Source organism: Notechis scutatus, chromosome Z (genome assembly GCF_049901735.1).
Source record: "Notechis scutatus isolate UNSWTSFEM ecotype Mainland chromosome Z, rNotScu1.2, whole genome shotgun sequence".
NCBI lineage: Eukaryota > Metazoa > Chordata > Lepidosauria > Squamata > Elapidae > Notechis > Notechis scutatus.
The window spans coordinates 140,153,494-140,170,320 of NC_142025.1; positions in this window are offsets into that span (position 1 = coordinate 140,153,494).

The window sequence follows — 16,827 nt, forward strand, 5'->3', positions numbered from 1 at the left end:
TTTTTTATTTTTTTTATTTCCTATGTGCTGGCCAAAACCATGATAGAGATCCTGGTTTTCAAAACAACCAAGCCAGGAAGGAAGATGAAGCAGCAAGTAGGAAAAGGACTGACTTATTCTATATTTTAATATGGCTTCTTAATTCAAGTTGGTATTTTTATTATGTGGTTGTTCATTTTTTATTGCAATCTCTCTGCACATCAAGACACCCGATGACTGTGGAGATTGTTTCAGTTATCCTCAAGTGCTGTGCTGAAGACAGTATCTGTTCCCCCATATGTTACATTATTATTTGGATATCAGAGCTGAACAATCTATGAAAATTATTTTGGGCACAAATTTAGTAGTTTTAGCCATTTATTAAAGTATCACTGACAAAAGTGCATATGGTTTTGGAGGATCTTGGAGAATTTAAAGTGGTGTTCAAGAAAATATCAAGAAAAATTAGTCTATGTTATATTGTTAAATTTCTCTCAAGGAGAATTTAATCATAGTATTTCTAAAAATATATCGAACTCTTAATGAAAATGAAGACAAGATGAACAAGTTAACCAGAAGTTAACTTGTTAGCAACAAGTTAACAAGAAGAATTAAGCTCCTTCTCTGGTAATAATGTACCGCTAACTAGAGCGTACAAAACATTTGCTAGACCAATTTTCAAACACAGTTCATCTGTTTGAATCCGCACTGCATATCAGGCATTAAAACAATTGAGAGAATCCAGAGATATTTCATGAGAAGAGTCCTCCATTCTTCTGCTTGTAACAGAATACCTTATACCACCAGACTTGAAATTTTGGGTTTAGACAACTTAGAACTATGCCACCTTCGATCTGACCTAAGCATAGTACATAAAATTATCTGCTAGAATATCCTACCTGTCAATGACTACTTCAGCTTCAACCACAACAACACACGAGCACACAATAGATACAAACTCGATTGCAGAAAATACTTCAGCAACAGAGTTGTCAATGCCTGCAATGCACTACCTGACTGTGGTCTCTTCCACAAAACCCCAAAACTTTAACCTTAGACTGTCTACTCTTGACCTCATCCCATTCCTAAGAGGTCTGTAAGGGGTGTGCATAAGAGCACCTACCATCCTGTCCTAATGTCCCCTGTTATTTGTATCCTTTTCATGTACTCTTAATCATGTTTCCAATTATATCTGTTATCAAAAACATGCTTGACAAAATAAATAAAATAAATTGTTTGATAAAATGGGCAAAAAACTTTGGATATAATATTCACTCTGAATGATGGGTGAAGAATGAAAAATAGATAGATAGATAGAGATATATCTATATGGATATTCCACATGGAATTCCACTTCTGAATAAGAAACAATTCCCATTACTTCAATTAGTATAATATCTATAATTAAATGAGCTGATGTAAAATTGCAGAGATCAATTTTTTAGAAACAATCAATGGAATATTGAATATAAGCTCTGGTGTTCGAGGTAGGGATAGGGATATGTGTTTGTTTGTCTTTGAGGGAGATGGGTGCTGAAAAATATGACATATAAATCCATAAATATTCAATATTCAATATTTGGAGATACTGGCCAGAAGACTTTATTCATTTAATATGGGAATAATAATAAGTATAAATCATTCTACTTGTATACTGCTAAATTAATTGATATTCTAATGATCTCTTTGTGGATAAAAAGAAAAACTTGCAGAAAGGAAATTTTAACACTTAAATTCAGGCTGTTAGTAGGAGCACTATGCCTGTTAACTCTGCTTCCATACATGGCATATGAAGCTCATTCAGTGCAATGTAATGTATGGTATCCAGAACACCCACTTCATAGTTATCATCATTCTGGAGACCTCATAATTGGTGGCATTGCATCTCATGGAATCTTCCTCTCCTATGCCAAAGATTTCATAAAGGAACCTCCAACAGTTATGCCTGAAGAACTTACGTAAGGAATTCACTTTTCTTTGTTATCTTCTTTATCCTTAGTGGGCTGTCAAATTACATTGTGGGAAGATATATTAGTATAATTAAAGGAACTTTGGCTATGCAGGAAGCTGTGGTTTTTAGATTTACACATAAATTTGATTTTCCCCTGTGGAGAAGAAAATAGTTTAGCATTTTTTTAAAAAATGTTGCATGCAGGAAATATATGTTCACCATTATTTACTCCCAAGCTTCTGATATTGTATGTTTAAGCAATGTTTTCACCACAGAGTGGATCGGCAAGGATAAATCATAATTTTGATTTATCCTCCTAATTTTTGGAACATAATATTTTTCATTGTGATTCTTTCCCCTTTGTCTTTGGCATTTACTTGTCCTATTCAGTTTATTTTCATTCTTAATCTCTATTCCTTTAGACAGATTTCTTACTTCTTTATCTATGTAGCAGGATACATTTTTTCTTCAGGTTTAAAATGTAGTACCATTCAATTCAGCACCCAAACATTCAACCCTCTTCAGTTTTGCAATAAACAGGTTCATTCTGCTTGATTTTACTTCATTTTTCATCATTTTTCATCAATATTTATTTTAAAAAGTCACTTTGGGGATATTAATTATTACATATAAAAGAATAAGAATTTGAGCACATGATATTTTACAGTATGAGGAATATATATCTCAAAGTGCCATGCATATATTAAATAAAAATGAATATGATAGGAAAAGATGCATTAAATTTTAGAATTGTAAATTGTTACCTGACATTGCAATACTCATTCTAGAATATTTTCAATGAATTACCAGCACATCCTGGCTTTGGCCTTTGCAGCAAAAGAGATAAATGAAAATCCGCAGATATTACACAAAATAACCTTGGGATTCCATATTTATGATAATTACTATGATGCAAAATGGACATTTTATTCCACTATGCTACTTATATATGTGCTAGAAAGATTTTCCCCAAATTACAACTGTAACATGAAGAATAAGCTCCTTGCAGTGGTCTAGATTCTGTTATTTCTCTTGATATGGCAATTCTCCTGGATATCTACAAGATTGCCCAGGTAAGATATGACAATGAATGTTTCACAGTTTCTTCATTTTTCTGTATATATCTTTGCACTTTAAAGATTTCTGCATCAATTTAAATGTTACTCAAGGTAAAGGCAGGGGGATTTCTGTAGTTTTAAAATATAGCCATGGAGGAGTGATTAACAATAGATAGATAGATAGATAGATAGATAGATAGATAGATAGATAGATAGATAGATAACAGATAGATATAGAATTTTGTGTGTCACAACCATGAAGGAACTTGATATTGTTGGATAGAAATATCAAAAGAAATTACATTCTGGAGATTAGTGAACTCAGATGGGTGAAATTGGGTCACACAGATCTGTTGTGAACAAGAAAAACATAGAAGTAATGGTATAATGACCATCATTAACAAAATAAAATAAAAACAAATGGTTAGATTAAATAAAAAAATGAAATGATCTCAACTGAAGTGAGCTTATGATTCTCAGTCATCCAGGTCATGGTTGTCCCAAAGGTGGACATATACATCAAATTCATCTGGGAAGCTGTTAAGTAAAATAGTCTAGTCTTCCTGGACTGTTTACTATACATTAAGGAAGACTGAAGCCCTCCCCCCAGATCACTATTTACATTTTGATTCCCACTAGCAACTGGAGCACAAAATGGGAATCAGAACCCTACACCACCAAGCTGAAGGGCTGCTACCAGCAAAGATGGGAAAGAAAAAGAACTAAAGCATGTCAAGAAAGCTCTCAGAGCATGAGATATCCCAAATGGACCTTCATCAAATCTCAAAAAAGACCTTACAGGACCTCCTTAAAAGTCCTCCTCCATAATAGACAACAAAGAGAACAATAAACGAAGCAAAATTGTCACTTCAGACCCAATAATACACTAAGGTAGAAGCTTGTCCACCCCAAGGATAAAACACCCAGAAACAAACTGAGCAACTTGGTATATGCAGTACAATGCAGTGAGCCATATGCAGATCTATACATTGGGGAAAGAAAATAACCACTACATAAATTCATGGCATAATCTAGGGGAACAAACCCATCAGGACTAGATTCAGCAATCCATCTGCATTTAAAAAACAAAGGTTGCTGTTTCTTTTGAAAACATAGAAAAGTCCACATTTTGGACAGAGAGGACCACTGGTTTGAAAGAGGAGTCAAAGAGGCCATCTATGTGAAAATTAAACAGCCCTTTCTCAACAGAGGGGGAGAGATGCGACATCATCTACCTCCAGTCTAAAACACAGCCCTTTCAACAGTTCCAAGAAGGCTCCATATCCATTTGCACCAGTCAGGTGACCCTGACGATACACATAAACCTACAGGTGGCCTTAACAACTTGCTAAAAGACTACAAATGACCAGATGTCTGCAAGGAGTATAAATATTTCCATTCCCCACCATTCAGTCAGAATTGAAGAAGCTTCTTGGATGAGAAGCAAAACATCTTCAAAGAAAAAACAGAAAGTCCAGTTACCTCTTGAAAAAAGCACCTTTTGGATAGCCAAAAATATTTCTTTTTTTTCAAAATTATTAAAACAACAAGGTTAGAAACAATGTCAATACTCGATACAATTATGCAACAGTTAAAATAGATGTTGTTAGGGATATACCCTAACAGAATGTGCACAGCAGTCAGGCATTCAGGCGAATATGAGAGAAAGCGTTTTTTAGTTTACACACTCAGTAAAAACGGATACACTGTCTTAGTTGAATAGTTTATTCCATTAAGAGTTTAGCAGGGTCAAACAGTCCAAATATCATTCACTAGTGTTCAGTCAGTTCAGTCCGGAGATTGTTCAATTGCAAAATCCAGTGTCGAAGAAAAGGTCAGTTAACTTACAATGTCAATCCATAAATAAGTCCAGTAAATATCTTCTCACAGTAGATTAGATATGCAGCATTCAAAACTCTTTCTTCCTTCGACATCAGCAACAGGGAACATGCAGAACAATCAACCATCAATCCAGTAGCAATCCAGGTTCTCTAGCTCCCTCTTATGGCAGTTTCTCAACCGCACCCAAATTATATCATTTAGAGTTTAAAGTGAAAAACACATTTAAACTTTGCTATCATGGTTTATATATTATTTACCCAAAAAACGTTAGGTAACTATGGTTATTCCTAACATACTCCCCTTTTGGGTAACATAAAAATATATACATCTCTTTACAATCTTAACCCATAATCATCACAACTTTCTTTGTGTTTGATTGAACCCTGGGCCTTCGTAAATTGATCAGCTATATTGTCTTCAGACATACAATATTCCAATCTTATCAAATTACTTTGTACAGATTGCCTTACATTTAGATATCTAAGATATGTATGCTTAGCTCTCATTTTCACAGCAATATTTGTAGCCATTCGTATGGCTGCTTGATTGTCCTCATATACTACAATGGAATCATTTACATTTATTCCCATATCCATTAACAATTGTTTATAAAGAATCAAATCAACAAAGATAGACATGAAAATTCTGCTTCCATTGTGGACATACTTATGTGTTGCTGTCTAATTGACCTCCAACCAATCAGTGCCTTTCCTAACAGTATAGCCGTACCTGAAGTTGATTTCCTAGTGTTTATGTCTGTTGCAAAACTTGCATCAGCATATGCACTTAAAATCAGATCATCTTTTGGCTCCAAATACAATGCATAGTGCATTGTTCTTTTAAGATATCTTAAGATACGTTTTGTCGCTTGCCACTGTCGTTCAGTAGGTTCAGCGTTGAATCGTGCCAATTGATTAATGCTATACGCAATATCTGGCCTTGACCAATTACTAATGTACGATAGACTACCAATTAGCGACTGATAGATAGTTTTATCAAACTTTGGACTTTGAATATCAGTGTGGCTAAATTCTTGATTCATTGGAGTTTTAGCCGGCTTACAAAGTTCCATCTTGTATGTTTTTAGTAATTGATAAATCTTATCCTCTTGAGATATCTTATAGCCACCTTTGGTTTTATTTATGGTTAATCCTAGATACTGCTTTATCTCTCCTAGTTGCTTTATTTTTATCTTCTTACCTAATAATGATATTATTTCAGTAGCTTCATTATTAGTTTTTGTGATTAAGGCAATATCATCAGTGAAAAATAATAACAATGATACTGTTCCATTAGTCTCTCTCTTAAATAAACATGAATCAGCTAAACCTGCTTTAAACCCTATATTGGTTAACTCCTTAACAATATATTGGTTCCATTCGTAACCAGATTGTTTTAATCCATAGAGACTCTTTTTAAGCTTCCAACAGTCATTATTTGTTCTATCGTTCTTAATTCCTACAGGTTTCTTTAGGTATATTGTTTGCTGCAATGGTGCATGCAGATAGGCAGTTTCTACATCTAAGTGATTTATGATATAGTTCTTCTTAGCTGCCCACACTAAAGCTGCTCTCAAGGTTGTTGCTTTTAGACTCGGTGCAAATACTTCGTCATAATCACTTGCAGTTTGTTTAAATCCTTGAGCTACCAACCTAGCCTTATGGGTAACAGTTCCATATTTACCTGTTTTCAATTTAAATATCCATTTACAGCCAATGGATTTTTTACCTGGAGGTAATTTAACGTTTTCATAAACTTCCATTTGTTTCAGTGAATTTAGTTCCTTCTCCATCGCTCTATGCCAATTTTCTTGATCCTTTGCAGGATACATTCTAAGTTCTTCAACAGTAGTTGGAACTTTACTAACTTGGCAAACTACACTTGCTTGGTACCTGTCAGGTGGTCTGGTTTCACGTGTTGAACGTCTAGGTATTACAGGGCTTACAGGTGGACTTTCATGTACTACTTGTTCCTGTTTATCTACCTCATCCTGTTCATCTATTCTTTCCTGTTCTGGTTTTATGAGCTCTTCCTGTACTTCTTCTTTAATTGTACTCTTTTGCTTACTGATATATTGTTTTGATCTTCTATAGGTTTCTATGATTATATCCTTACTTGAATCTTGCTCCAGTTTTTCCCATCCTACATGTTCAAGGAATTGTGCACAATTCACAGTAAATGCTAGATGTAAACGCTACAGTAAACGCTAGATGTACCTTTTTCCCAGAATCTGTATGATTTGTGATTAGATTCATAACCTACAAAGAATAACTTTTTAGCCCCATGCAGCCCCTTATGTCTCAGTTGTGTAGGAATGTGCACCCATGCTGGTGCTCCAAATGTGTGCATGTAGCTTAGGTCAGGTTTTCTACCATGCCACCGTGTGAATGGTAATTCACCTGTTGTTGTGTTAACAACATTATTTAATATATGATTACCACACATTATTGCTTCTCCCAACAAAGTTTCAGGTAATCCTGAATCTGACAATATAGTACAAGCCATTGCTTGTATTGTTTGGCCTCGCCTTTCTATAAAAGAATTATGTTGTGGCCTATATGGTGCAGACTTTTTATGTTCAACACCTGCCATCTTCAGTCTATTTTGGAATTTCTTATTTATAAATTCCGTACCATTATCAGTTACAAGAGTTACTAGTTTTCTTTTAGTTTTTCTTTCAGCAAACTTCGACCAATTAAAGAAATTCTGATATGTTTCCGTTTTACTCTTCATTAAATAACAGAAACCATATCTTGAGTAATGATCCATTATGCTTAATATATAACGAGCACCTCCCATACTAGGTTTTTTAGGACCTATAATATCAGCAAATACGACCTCTAGAGGCTCTTTAGTTTTAAATCCATTAATTCTATTTGCTGGTATTACCTTGCTTTTTCTTGACTGCAAGCATTGCAGTGCAAATACTTACTGCAAGGCTTCAGTTTTATACCTTCAGACAGTTCAACCGTTTGCTTGAGCATTTTAAAATTTATATGCCCTAAACGTCTGTGTAGCAAATGTATGCATTCGTCATGAGGCTTAACGTTATTATACACTGTATTAGCCACCTCTAATTGATTATCATTCAATACATACAATTCATCTTTTAAAGTTGCAGTCACTTTTTTACCTTCCTTTTCTATTATGCAGTTTTCTCCCCTAAAGGTAACTACATAACCTAGTTTAATCAAGAGTGAAAGCAAATTAAACTTAAGTTGTGGTACGTACAACATTTTAACATGTTCTTTTATACATGAACAATGTGCAATACCTTCAGCTTTTGCTTTCATTTTCGAGCCATTAGCTAACGATATCTGTTGTGAAATCGTTGACATCTTAATAAATCTTTTCTTATCTTTTGTTATGCAGTGTGACGCTCCACTATCTACAACCCATAAATTATTATTTACAATTTTGCTGCTATACATGGCTATTTCAATTTTTTTTTTATCTTTTTGATGCTTTTTGGCATTCTGGCATTTTCCTTTTTTGCAGAATCTAGCCAAATGTCCGTTTCCTACACAATTAAAACATTTTTTAATTTATAGGCTGTTGAAGATAATTTCTCTTCTTGTGGTTGTTCCCTTCTCAGTTGATCCCTTTCAAGCCTTCTCCTGGCTTCTTCAATTAATCTGCCAGTAATGTCAGTTAATGTGAGGTTATCTTTTGGCAGTACTTCCAGTGAAGTTACATAGTCGTCATAGCTCTCATCTAACGAAGACAAAATTATATAAACCTGATGCAGTTCTGTGAAGATAAGTTCTTTTTCATGCAGTTCCTGAAAAATCCTCTTCATAGTGTTTATATGAGTCAACATGTCTCCATTCTTTTGAAGATGTGTTCTGAACAGCCTCCGTGTAAGATTTATATGTGCTCCTACACTGTCTCGAACATAAATCTTCTTTAAATTCTCCCAACACTTAGCAGCTGTTTCTTCTCCACGAATATGGACAAGCTGCTGGTCACAGAGTGTCAGTCCTATTATACATAGAGCTTGCTCATTTTTCAGTTTATATTCATTTATTTTCTGGGCATCATTCTCATCTTCCGGATCCCAATCATCTACCTCTGGTGGGTTTTGAATTATACTCCACAAACCTTCTCTGCGTAGAAGTAGACTGCATTTCATAGACCATGAAACATAGTTTGTTCCGTCCAGTTTGGATATTAGAGACAAACTTAGTAAATTGACTTGTGCCATTTTTCTTTGGATATTAAACTATAATAAACTAATAAAACACAGCTGTCGGTTTACAGTATTGTGTAACTACACTAACTCTCAATTTATATAAGCCTGTTGTATCCTGGTTAGTCTGACTGTGCAGCCTGGGCCCATAACCAGTGTTAGGGATATACCCTAGCAGAATGTGCTCAGCAGTCAGGCATTCAGGCGAATATGAGAGAAAGTGTTTTTTAGTTTACACACTCAGTAAAAATGGATACACTGTCTTAGTTGAATAGTTTATTCCATTAAGAGTTTAGCAGGGTCAAACAGTCCAAATATCATTCACTAGTGTTCAGTCAGTTCAGTCCGGAGATTGTTCAATTGCAAAATCCAGTGTCGAAGAAAAGGTCAGTTAACTTACAATGTCAATCCATAAATCAGTCCAGTAAATATCTTCTCACAGTAGATTAGATATGCAGCATTCAAAATTCTTTCCTCCTTTGACGTCAGCAGCAGGGAACACGCAGAACAATCAACCATCAATCCAGTAGCAATCCAGGTTCTCTAGCTCCCTCTTATGGGAGTTTCTCAACCGCACCCAAATTATATCATTTAGAGTTTAAAGTGAAAAACACATTTAAACTTTGCTATCATGGTTTATATATTATTTACCCAAACAACGTTAGATAACTATGGTTATTCCTAACAGATGTAATGAAATAATTTATATAATTTATAAATTCAATACATGAAGAACATTGGTCTGAAATTCATGTTATACATAAAGAGATATCCTAAAATATAGGAAGTAAAATAAAGACAGTGATCTACAAATACATTCAAAATAGCGTAAAATGATAAAAAATTGAAGGCCACAGAAACTGTGATTAAAAATTCCTGATTTTGTTTAATATCTGTTAATCTAATTTTAAATCTTCTTTTGTTTAATTTTAAATTTTATTTATTATATTAGATGTATTATATATACATCTGATAACTGTATATATCTTATAATCTATGGACTGAAAGAACAAATAAAATTTATAATTATATATTATTATAAGCAGATGGAAAATACTAATAATTGAATTTAATATATACCCTTATGTCCTACTGGGCACATAATAATAACTGCTGTAATTATTTTCTCCTTTATGGATATCTTTAGCTTAGCTATAGGCCCATTCCAGTGATGAAGGACAAATCATCTGGTCTTCCCTTCTACCAAATGGTTCCAAAGGAAGATTTTCAATATGAAGGGATCTTGTCTCTACTTTTGCACTTCAAATGGATATGGCTTGGAATTCTGGCTATCGAGACTGACGATGGAGAACGAATTTTACAAACAGTGATATCTATGTTTCTTCAGAAGGGTGTCTGTATTGCATTCATAGAAAAACATCCCTGGCAGAACTTTTATTACTAATATGTTTGAGTTACTGAATAAAGGGAGGAAGACTTATGATACATTGACAGCTAGTAAGGCTACAGTGATAATAGCTTTTGGTAAATCTAATTCCTTTGGATTTTTTAGATTTCTCTCTTATCATTCAGATGAAGATGTAGACAGTAAATATTGGAAACCTTTAGGAAAGCTATGGATCTTCACAGCCCAAATGGAGATTGCTTCCTTTGGATTTCAGAGGCATTGGGATTTAGGAATTTTCTATGGAACTTTAGACTTTTCATTTCATTCTAATGATGTTTCTGGATTTCAGCAATTTATTGAGAGTCTAAATCCTTTCACTACGAAAGGAGATGGTTTTTTCAAAGGCTTTTGGGAGCAGGTCTTCAACTGTCGATTTCTAGATATGCTTATCAATGAAGAAAAAGAGAACATTTGCACTGGCCAGGAAAAACTAAATAAACTCTCTGCCCCACTTTTTGAAATATCCATGTCTGGTTACAGTTACAGTATCTACAATGCTGCCTTTGCCATCGCACACGCTTTACATGCCATGTCTACATCTCGAGTCAAACACAGATCAATGATGGATGGTGGGCTATGGGTTCATAATCAGCCATTATGGAAGGTATCATGCACTTTAAACTCTTTAGTTCTTAATCTCTAGCCATAGCAATACAATGCCTTTATTTCAAATCCACCATGTAGATGGATTCCAATTTATCTAATTTCTATATCTTCTTTCTAGAATGCATAGAAGCTTATTAAGATTATCCCAGTTCAAATCTAACTATGTTATTTTGTGATGAGTTATTAGAATCCAATCTAAACAACAGTGCAGGACTTAGTGCAGAAAGTTCTTATAATTATTTCTTTTTTTAAAAAAAGTATGTTTCCATCCTTGATTATTAGGAATGGAATAATTAACAAAGTGCAGGGGAAATGCTGAGCCAAATATTTCCCCCCTCTTATGTACTTGGAGATTCAACACTGAAATAGTTTCTTTGGACAACTGCATTCGTACATAACATTTGTCCTTTTTTTCATTCAGCTGCATCAATTTTTGAGATGTGTTACATGTAACAACAGTGTTGGAGACAGTATATTATTTGATCAGGAAGGAAAGATGATTGTTGGATTAGATATCATTAATCTTATTTTTTTCTGAAAACCAGACAAAGGTAAAAATTGGAAGGATTGATTCACACTCCCCTGCAGAAGAATCATTCATCATTCAGGAAGATGCCATAAAACGGAATGAATGATTTAATCAGGTTGGTTGCAGTTACAGGCAACCTGCATGTGTGCACTCAATCTCAGTCCTATCAATAAAAATGAGGAGAACAGGTAGAATGTCAACCCTGAAGCTGACCCAGGAAAAGCCATCTTGGAGCATCAGTGCTGCCACACTGGAGCAAGGGAGGATTAGAAATAACTGGGTTTGTGTAGTGAAAATAAAATACTTTCTCTTGGGAACCAAGGACGTTCTCACACCTGGTTGGAAGTAGGAGGAGTGATGTCACCAGACCAGAAGATGCTTCAGTGATTGGACTATGTGACTGATTGTTTGGGGTTGAGGGAAAAACTTACTTTTAATTAGGTTAAAACCAAGGGGTCCCTCAGAGTTGGTCTTCACCAGACATGTGCCAATATGATATTTCCAATAAAGCTATTCTTTGATGAATTCACCTGCCTCGGAGTACTTGCTTGCAATGGATTTATTACTTGGAACCCTGACATAGGGATCATCTGAACCCTTCATTGTCTTTGTTGGATAGCAATTTAATAAACTATTTGGAATAGGAAATGTTAAAGTGATTGTTAATTAAAATAATAAAATCAGTATTAGTCATGAAAAAAGCCATTTTTAACATTTGGTTTATCATATTTACAAAATTTCAAATGTCAAAGATATCAAATTAAAAATATCTCAAAACATAGCAAAAGCATCAACAATTATTTCTGAGCTGTCACTTTATATATTATATTTTGCAAGAACATATCTTCCTCTTTTCACTTTGAAACTGCTTAGGAAATTCAATATTTGAAAAACAAAACCTTATTATTGTTGTCCCATCTAAGCATGGTGGCATACTGGAAAAATATAGATTCATGGTAATCCTACTACCAAGAAGATAGAGTTCATTAATGCCCTGATGCATAATTATTCATGTCTTTCTTCTCTTGCTTTGGCTTTATGAATTAGACAGTTCCAGTTTCCCTGTGTACACCAAGATGTTGTCCTGGTTCTTGGAAGCAAATGATAGACGGGAAGCCATTTTGCTGCTACTCTTGCATCCAATGTCCAGAAGGGAAGATTTCTGAGAAAGAAGATAAGGATAGACTAATAATGTTCAGTTGCTGTCATGTCCTTGGAGTCTGATTCAGTTGCAATGCAGGCTGCTACAGACTCTCACTTGCTCATCTCACCACCGCCAACAATTCTTCTTGGGATCTCTTGCAACTCTTGAGCAAGCAGCAAGATGCCAAACTCACCAGCAAGGTTTGATTACAACTGTGCATATTCAGAAGACAGGAAATTAAGTCACACAGAAATATTGTTCTCTTGCTAGAAGCAATTCCAGCATCTGGCTTGTGTATCATGACACTTATAATCTAATTATTTATGACTCTGGCTTATGGACTAACTGTGACATCATCTCTCCCTTGATTTGGCATCTTCAAATTGACTTTGGATTGTTCAACTTGGAAATTCACCTTACCCAACCAAGTTTTAATCTACAAACTTATTTGTTTAGAAAGTGTATATGATCACCCAACTTACATTGATTCCAGGCAGCTTACAAAAATAAAACCTAAATACAAAACCCAATAAACTCCACCTTTCTGTGTTAACAATCAAACAAACCACTTTATTGGCTTGTATCATCATGGGGTCCCCAAGCCTCCTGCCATAATCCTGTTTTCAGGGCCTTCTCCCCAAATAGAAAAAGAAACCATGAGGCAAGAAAAAATTCAAACACAATACAAATAATTAAATCACAACAGTAGCTGTTGCTTGTTGAAGCTGAATAGGGAAAATTATCCCATCAATAAACACAGGATGACACTTCACCAAGCACAGAATTAAGCTTCACCAAAAACCAATTTTAGACCAAAAGTCAGAAAGGATATATAAACTCATGTTTGAATGTCAATCTTTCTAGCTAGCCAAGAAGCCTTGCTGAATGTCACTCATCTTGGTTCCCTGTCACTAAAAGCTTTGCTTCATTATTCAATTATTTCTTCAAAGTGCTGATTGTTCAGGGAAGTATTTCCTCCCAACAGCATGTAAAAATCTTAAAACAACCCTTCCCCTTTAAGAAAGCCTCAGAAGCTTCGGAGACAGCAAGTCTAGGCTTTCTGTCAAGAATGTAATAAAGGGTGAAAAAAAACAAAGGGAGATTGCTTCTAACTTCAAACTGCATAGAAAATTAACAAGGGGTTCTATAGAACCCGATAGAACCAGTAGAATCCCACCCCTGGACGGAAGGCTGAGTCAACCTAGAGCCTGATGGAATTCGATCTGCCAAATTGCAGTAGAAATAGCTACTGCACTCTAACTACTGGCCAACATGGCTCCTTATCATTTCAAGGATGGCCACATGGGCTGGATCTGACCACATTACACTTCCAGCCCACAGGCCATGACTTTGACATCTCTGGCTTATGGTATACAAGACTATAAATTACAACATATCACGGATGATTCACATTTTCCATTCATGCTTAGACTTCTTCCCTAAGAAAACTGGTGCAGTCAGTGCCGAACATGATGAAAGTTTTTATCAGGAAAATTTTACAATGGAAAAACTGTATCAGGGTAACAGGAATCCATCTGTCTTGGCTTACTGTTGTTGGACAAGGCAGTGAGATGCATCAGACACTGTATACAAACAAAAATCAGCAGCAAAATACTTTTAGTAATTTCAGAATGTCAAAAACATGTGAGTAAATACAATTATAGCCATTAAAAGTTAATTTTATATTTCACAAAATTCCTACATAACAACAGTCATTTTGAAATTACAGTAATTTGTTCAGTTTGAAAGGGTCTATCATAATCATCAAATGGTTTTCAGAAAGCGAATCATTTGAAAAAATGGTTGTCCCACATAATTGATTCTCTAAATTTTTGAAATATGATATTTGTGTCAATCATGATAGTATCACATCTTCTTTTCTTTACTTTTCTGACTGCCTTTAATTTTTCCATGTAGAAAGATTTCCCACAGTCGTTTTTACCTTCACAATATTTGTGAAAAATACTTTATCTTTAGTTTGTTTTCAATGCTTCCAATGACCCTTCTGGTTTTAATTCATCTAATAGTGAGTGGCAGATTCTTCTTATGGTTCAAAGTTTTCTCTTTTACAAAAAAGAAACATATTTGTTTGTTCATTTATCACCAAAAATAAAATACAAAACAAAGAAAAAGAAAGAAAACAGTAACAAACATCCAACCCTAACAAAAATAATCAAACAAGGAAAAACTCATGTGTACAAAAAAGAGAGGAAAAAATCCAAAAATCAAATACATCAAATATCAATTACATTAAATATAAGAAAAAATCCATCCTGGCTGAATACTGAAAAATACATCAAAAATCTAATACATTCTCCTCCTGTTACAACAGGTATAGAAATACTTATAAACTTTTCCATCTTTATTTAACTAAAATACTATACAAATATACCAGATATGTTAATCTATTTATTTAATAATCAAATTGACCCAACATCTGTTCACATATACAGTACATGTAAAAGAAAAAAAGTCAAAAGGCTACCCCAAAGATAAAACTAATCTTCAAAACTCTCTGTAAAGCATCTGTCATTGTATTTAACATATAGAAAATCCACAAATGACTTCCAGTCTTATAAATTTGTCCAATCCAGTATATCCAATCAAAGCAGTTAATTGTCCCATCTCAGCTAATTCAGTAAATTTTTAATCCACTCTTTGACAGTTGGCACCCCCCCTTTTCCGGGGGTTCACCTCCTCGTCATAGTAGTATGGATAGTATGGTAGTGTGAACCAAACAACTAGGAAGAGTTGGCAGTCAGACTGCACTGAAGAATTGGCAGTTAATGACAGTTGGCAGTCAGACATCTTTGTAGAACTCCTGGCTCTCTAAAAGCATGGCAATGGATAAACAAAAGAGGCCTTGTCAGGCCCAAAGAATCCATCACATTGTGTCCAAATGTCCATCAAGATTTTTTCAACATAGACCATCCTATCCTTGGATGGCTGGGTGGACTGGACATTAACATTTGAATCACTATAAATTCATGTATTTGCCACATGCTAAATAAATAAATCCCCTTTTCCTTCCAATGCTTAGCATATACAATCTTTGCAATGGTCACCATGTAAAGAAATAATGCCCCAAACTTGTTTTTGATTGGTTTGTCTGTAATACCTTTTCACAAAACTTTAAATCCAATTTTAAGTTCTACCCAGAGTTTGAAAAACTCTTGCTGTTCAGTAAACTTCTGCAGCTGTATTAACAGGCAAGCTTCCTTGACTTTTCTAATTCATGTATCTTACCTGATTTTTCCAGAGTTCTCATTTCTGGACCTGATATCAATATCATTGCCACTAGAAATACTTTGTATAATTTAAATATTAATTTACTTTTTCTCTATAGCTGCATTCTGTGTTGGGATCTAGGAAGTGCTATATCATGGAAACAAATATTTATGTGGCCAGGATGAACCCTTCATTTTAACCACTACATCCATGATGGCACAGTGGTCAGAATGCAGTATTGCAGTTCAACTCTTCCCACTGCCAGGAGTTTGATCCTGCCGGCTCAAGGTTGACTCGGCATTTCATGCTTCTGAAATCAGTAAAACCCAGATTTTATGAATCAGATTTTAGCGGACAAGTAAAACAGTTTTACCCCATTTTACTTCTTTTCTTGCCACTACTGTTAAGTGAATCATTGCAATTGTTAAGTTAGTAACATGGTTGTTAAGTGAATTGGGTTTCCTCATTGACTCTGCTTGCAAAAGCAGATCACATGACCCCAGGACATTGTAACCGTCATAAATATGAACCAGTTGCCAACCATTTTAATTTTGATTACGCAACCATGGGGATACTCATTTTGATTTGTATTTTGATCACATGACCATGGGGATGCGCCTGGATACCCATGGGGATGATCTTGTGATCATGGACCTGTATACTGTATAAAAAGAGGGCTGTTTAAATATCTACAGACCCCTCACATCCTGGACATACATTGTTTCAACTTCTATCCTCAAAATGATACTATAAGGCACGGTATACCAGAACAACTGGACACAAAAGGACAGTTTTTCCCCAAATGCCATCAATCTGCTCAACAACTAATTCCCACAACACTGTCAAATTATTTACTAAGACTGTATTACCATTATTCTTCTCATCCTTCTTAG